We start from the raw sequence: 6938 nt of genomic DNA on the forward strand, positions 1-6938 counted from the left end.
AGCCTGCGCGTCCGGAGCCTGTGCTCCGCAACGGGTGGGGCCACAACAGTGAGAGGCCCGCGTTCCGCAAAAAAAAAAAAAAAAAAAAAAAAAAAAGGTTGTTGGTAAAATCTCGTAAGCACTAGCATGTTATCCAAATTTAAACCTTAAAAGAAAACCACCACATGACTCAACATGCGAACTTTCCCTATTCTGAAACTTAATAACATTATTAGTTTGCTTGTATTTGGGACAAAAATAACCCAACCAATCACATACTGCATTATATCAATACATATCCTAGATGTTTTTGAAGATCAAAGTTGGGTCGGCAGGGAAGAGCTCTATGGCTTACTCGGAGCGCCCCTTGGTGAGAAGCATCTCAGCCTCTAGGGGCCAGGCTCCAGAGGGCGCGGCAGTTCGGGGCTGCACTCTAGGGCGCCCCCAGCCTGGCCGCCTCAGAGTCGCCAGCGCGCCCCACCTCTCTGTTCTAGACTCCGGCCCACCCCTTCCTCCCCGGCCAGCCACCGCACTGCCCCCTCAGCTCCTAAGCAGCGGGGAAAGACCGGAACGAAAACCCGGCACACAAAGAAGTGCTGGGTAGGAAGCGAGGCTCCACCCTGCCAAGAGGAGCGACTCCTCTAGAAAAACTTGGCGGCAAGTTCACAGGAATCGCGGAGGCGCAGTTTCTAGGACCCTTTGGGACACCCTGCCGCCCAGCGATCTCATCCTTTGTCCTTTGACAGGCCTTCTTGAAGCCCCAAACTCTGAGCGCTTTCCGAGCAACTCTTGCCTCGACCTCCATTGCGGTCCATCACTGATAACAGCCATGATAACTGCATCCGGGTGTGTCGCGGAGCCGCGCGTAAGCTCTCCCGGAAGTGACGCTAGCGCGGAAGGATCCCGTTCGTCTGAGAAGGGCTGAGGTGAACAGACAGCCGGAAGCCTGTGCGGAAGGGAAGCAGTTCGTGGCGGGGAAAGGTCGGGGACTTTGTGACAATCAACTCCCTAGAGTAGATATCACGTGTCTGGCATTGTGGTTAACACCAGCATTGCCATACCACTTAATCCTTTCTTCAACAGTCCCAGGAGAAAGAACTATTATCATTTCCATCTTATGTACGGGGAAGCTAAGGCTAAGAGAGGGCAAGTGATTTAAGATCATAGAGCTAGTATTTGGTGAAGCTGGTGTAACCCCGTCATTTTGGCTGCAGAACCTGTGTTTGAAACCTCCTGCGTCGTGATTCTATTTAGAAAAGTTCAAACCCCTGGTGCTTGTTATCCTGGTGAGCCACTTCTGCAAGGGCTGTTTACCTTTAGCTCTGCATCCTGTTGCCCTAGAAGTGGGGCCGAGTCACAGCCCTTGTGCATTTTACCGTGTGCACAAGGCCGAGCGTGTGCCCGGGTCACCATCGCTATCCCGATGACCTGGGATTTCTCTTGGTCTCCTATCCCTTGACCCTGCACCGGCCCTCACAGTGCAGGTTAACTGAGGAAGCTGCCACTGGCTATTCGGTTCGGGGAAACATTTTAACTCCTGTCAGGTACTTGTAAATTCGGGACTGTTAAGACAACTGGAGGTCACCATCATCAAATGCAGTTTCTGGCCTTAACAAAGGGCTTGACAAGTGTTATCTTGGACTTTCCACCAAGTCAATTATGTTTCTTCTGGTTTCTGTTTCTTTAGAATATGACTGAGGATCAATCCTTTATTTTATGTCTACATAAACCCTCAAATAACAAAGTGTGAATAGACACTAAGGTCATATTTTTGTAAAAACATTATACATAGAAAAAAGCAGTAACAAATACATCAAACTTAACAGTGATAGTACTTGAAGAGTGGCCATTGAATCCTTTCATTTCTTTTATATTCGTCTACTTTCTATTTTCCGTATCTGCTATATCTTTTTAATATAGGCAAATTGTCCACAGTAAAACCTTTTAATTGCCTGACATAATGAAGACAAAGATATGTTGTCACATTTTGACAGATGACAGTCCTTGGTGCAACTCACATAGGGGAATCCTGTTTGCCTGGAAGAACATTGAGGTTTTATCAGGGTATTATCAAAATACAGTTTGGGTCAACAAGCCTCACAGGAAAAATGAAACAATTGAGTAAAAATTGATGTTTTTCACGAACTGTTATATAAAAAATATACTACAATCAAAAGTTTTGCTTCTAAAGAAAAAAGAGGGGAAGGTATTTGGGGTTCTTGAAATTCTAGGGAACAAGTATAGAAAGCTATTTTTATTCTGCCTTCTTTGGGGTACAGATTTAAGCAATTTATCTTTTTTCAGACGATGCAAAATAAAGACTTCATTCTCTATTCTCTCCCTATATTCCACTTCCTACTATTGCTTTTTAGTGACCTCTCAAGCAGTAGCACAACAAGAAATATGGTGGAAAGATAGAAGAGAGGAATGAGAAGAAATCGGGAAGAAGAAAAGGTGGAGGAATAACGGAAGAATCTGATATTGGCGTTGAGGTTACTTTGGAATTCCAAGGTGGCATGTAGCAACCGTCTCATCTGAGTCCTGGCACAAGCCCTGTTGCCCATCCAAAGGTAGATTCACATATACAGTGTCTCCACTCACACACTCAGCACCCACAATGATAACTCTGGCCAAAATTCACTTTATACTTTTACAAATTAAACGTATATTTTAACAAAACTGGGAGTCACTGAACAACAAGAAATATAAAGTAAAATCCCATCATTTTCCATGGTGCTTCCTCTTACCATACCATTCATTCATCTCATGATTAATGGCCTAAATGGATATTGAGTTGGAAGTTTTGCCTGCAGTATTACAGTGCAACAACTATGAAACACCAAAGTGAGGTGCTGACAAGATGCATATTTTTGCGGTACGCGGGCCTCTCACTGTTGTGGCCTCTCCCGTCGCGGAGCACAGGCTCCGGACGCGCAGGCCCAGCAGCCATGGCTCACGGGCCCAGCCGCTCTGCGGCACGTGGGATCCTCCCGGACCGGGGCACTAACCCGCGCGCCCTGCATCCGCAGGCGGACTCTCAACCACTGCGCCACCAGGGAAGCCCAAGATGCATGTTTTTGAAGGAAATATCTTTGTGTTAGTCTGGGTCCTTTGAGAGGTGGTTGCTAAAATGAAATTAAATGTGCAAGAGTTTTATTAGAGGAAACACTTGTGGGAGAGAATGGGGAGGGAGCCAGGGGAGGCTGGGAGAGCCATCCGACTGTGATGCAAGTCTGAAACTGAGTGAAGGAGAGAAGGAGGGAAGGTTGGTGGAAGTGTCCTAGACTTCTACACAGTCTAAGGAAGATTCAGCAAGGCTGTTGGGGATCCATAAGCCAAAATCACTGCCAGAGGAGTCCTCCTAGGGAAGAGCCTGCCTTATCTGTGCTGCACTCGGTCATTGGCTGGAGTAGCCCATTGGAAGCTTGGCTTTTGGTGCAAATGTGACAGAATCTAGGACTTTTGGTCAATTTTGCTCCTTCTATTTGGTCACCACAATCCAAGAACTAGTTTTTCAATTATAGGAACTTTTCAACCAGTTTCAGGCTTAAAAGAAGATTTTTGAAAGAGATGATTTCATGAGGAGGAGTTTTGGAGAGAGCCATTGTTATGCTTTCCCATGCCCCTTCAAGTCTGGTGAGTGAGACTTCAAAGGCACTACTCAGAGAGCTTGATATATGTCCCCTGACTTTTGAGAAGTACGATAGTGTCTGACTCGCATCTGGGAAATCCTAAGGGTAGGAGAAATGGGTCAGTAAGAAGTTTTGGCACAGGAGCAAAGGAGAGTTGCTATGTTGGGATCAGCTGTCACTCCCACCAGGGCAAATGATGTTTGAGTATTTCTCATGCACCAGATGTGGGGCACACGAGAGAAAGAGAGAGCTTGCTTGGAGCCTTTTTGACCCTTTCCCAAGAGGCCTGCCTGGAAGGGAGATGGGGCTCCAAAGGAGAGAATCTGTGTGGTGTGGATTATTAGAAAATTCGGAGCTGTAAATGGAGCTGGGGGAATAGAATGCATCGCCCATCCAGGGTGACCAGCTTTTCCAAGTTTGCCTGGAACTCTCCCTGCTTTAGTATTAAAAATATTGAGTCCCAGGAACCCCTCAGTCCCAGGCAATTCAGTATGATTTGTCATTCTACATGTCACAGAAGGAGTTGCAGTGAGAAGGCACCCTAGCAGGGAGCCTCCAAGAACCCCAAAAATTGCTCGTGAGAGTAAGAGTCAAGTTGAAATATCAAGCAGGTCCAGAGTATGTGAAGCCAGCTTATGACCAGGTCAGTGTTAAAGTGGTTTTTATCAGAGGACAATTGGAAAATGATGCTGAAGCAGGATCTTCTTCTCCACACTATCCTTTTGCAGTATGTGTTAGTCTGCTCAGGCTGCCATAACAAAATACCACAGATTGGGTGGCTTAAACCACAAAAATTAATTTTCTCACAATTCTGGAGGCCAGAAGTTCAATATCAAGGTTCTGGCTAATCCGTTTCTGGTGAGAACTCTCTTCCTGGCTTGCAGATGTTCTCCTTCTTGCTGCATCCTCACAGGGGCTTTCCTCACTCTGTGTGTGTGTGTGTGTGTGTGTGTGTGTGTGTGTGTGTGTGTCTGTCTCTCTATATGCATTTTGGAAGCAGTCTTGTCAATCATGCTGTATCAGAGACCAGAAAGTGTGTGTGTGTGTGTGTGTGTGTGTGTGTGAGGAGAGAGAGAGCGGTATGTCTCTGGTGTCTCTTCTTATAAGAACACTAATTCTATCAGATCAGGGCCCTACTCTTATGACCTTATTTAACCTTAATGACTTCCTCAGAGGCCTCATCTCCAAATACAACTACACTGGGGGTTGGGTCTTCAACATATAAACTTTAGGGGGACAGAAACATTTATTTCATAACAGAGTATGACTTGGAACACAGAGATACCTTTTTTAGTGGGGAGCATAAGAATATTACGTCTGTCCCATGCCTCACACCCTTATGGAGAAGATATGCTGTAGTGTATCTGTATCTTTTTGTGAACAAAAGTAAACATTATATTTGGAGATCATTTATGACTCTTTTAGAGCTCTTCAGACATTATTTTAATCTTATCAAGGTAAAGATGGACCCACCCAGAGGACTGTTTTCTTCTGTCCTACAGAGCAGAGGAAGACACAAGCTAATGCTAACACTACCTGACCCACAGAGAAACCCACAACAGACTGTGTAGACAGTGATCAGGACTTGGACTAAACAGGGATTTAGCAAACATTGGGGCTGTTCTGTATGGGTATGGTGCTACTTGTATGTATGAAATTTGACATTTAAAAAAATGTTACTTGAGAGAGACAGAGAGAGAGTGAGAGAGAGAGAGAGAGAGACAGAGAGAAAGAGAAGAGGAGAGAATTGGATGTCTATGTTCATAGAATTGGATGTTGGATAGCATCCACTTGAACCCCTCCAGGTAGCCTAGCTGTTTTTGTTTAATTCCTTAAGGGCTTTAGTAGTTGGAACTAGGTTCAGCTGTGAGCACAGAGTAACAGAAGGCTCTAAAATAAAAGTTATTTAAACATGACATACATTTATTTTTTTCTTTCAAGAAATCTGGATGAAATCGGTTTGGGGTTAGTATGGTGATTCATGGGGTGGGGTTCCTGCTATCTTGTTGCCTACTATGTGTGGCTTTCGTTTTCTAAATTCATTTCAGTGTCCAAGATGGCCACTAGAGCTCTGGCCATTACAGTGAACAGGAAGGATGAAGCATTCGAAAAACATAACTCTTCAACTTAAGGGCAATTCCCAAAAGTTGTACACAAGCTTCTGCAAAAGAGGCTGGGAAAACGTAGGTTTTTTTGTTTTTGTTTTTGTTTTTCTTTAATAAGCCAGTGATTAGCTAAAAAATTGGGGATTCTATCACTCTAGAACAGAGGTCAGCAAACTATGGCCCACAGGTCAGCCGCCAGTTTTTGTTTGTTTGTGTTTTTTTTGGCTGCTCCGCGCAGCATGTGGGATCTTAGTTCTCCGACCAGGGATTGAACCCGTGCCCCCTGCAGTGGAAGCACGGAGTCTTAAACACTGGACTACCAGGGAGGTCCCAGCCACCTGTATTTATAAATACAATTTTACTGGAATACAGCCCTGCCCATTTTACCTATTGTCTATGGCTACATATTTGTAAACAGCTTTATTAACATATAATTCACATGCCATACAATTCACTCATTTAAAGTGTACAATTCGGGCTTCCCTGGTGACTCAGTGGTTGAGAATCCGCCTGCCAATGCAGGGGACACGGGTTCGTGCCCCGGTCCGGGAAGATCCCACATGCCGCGGAGTGGCTGGTCCCGTGAGCCATGGCCACTGAGCCTGTGCGTCCGGAGCCTGTGCTCCGCAACGGGAGAGGCCACAACAGTGAGAGGCCCGCGTACCACAAAATAAATAAATAAAGTGTACAATTCAAAGGCTTTTATTATATTCACAGAATCATGCGTCTAAATCAATTTAGACCACAATTTAGAATATTTACATTACCTTGACAAGGAGCCCCATAACCCTTAGCTGTTGTCCTTGAATCTCCTGTGTCCCCTTCCCGCCAAGACCTAGGCAACCGATAATCTACTTTCTGTCACTATAGATTTGTCTATTCTAGACTTTTCATATGAATGGAATCATACAATATGTGATCCTTTACGACTGGCTTTTTTCACTTTGCATAATGTTTTCAAGGTTCATCCAAGTTGTAGCATGTATTAATACTTCATTTCTTTTTGTGGCCAAATAATATTCCATTGTAGGGATATGCTACATATTGTTTATCCATTCATCAGTTGATGGAAATTTGGATTGTTTCCACCTTTTGGCTACTGTGAGTAGATCATCTATAAACATTCATCTACAAGTTTTTGTGTTGTATGTTTTCATTTATCTTGGGTACATATCTAGGAGTGAAATTGCAGAGTAGTAGGGTAACCGTTATGTTTAACCAT

The sequence above is a fragment of the Physeter macrocephalus genome, chromosome 20 (genome assembly GCF_002837175.3).
Source record: "Physeter macrocephalus isolate SW-GA chromosome 20, ASM283717v5, whole genome shotgun sequence".
NCBI lineage: Eukaryota > Metazoa > Chordata > Mammalia > Artiodactyla > Physeteridae > Physeter > Physeter macrocephalus.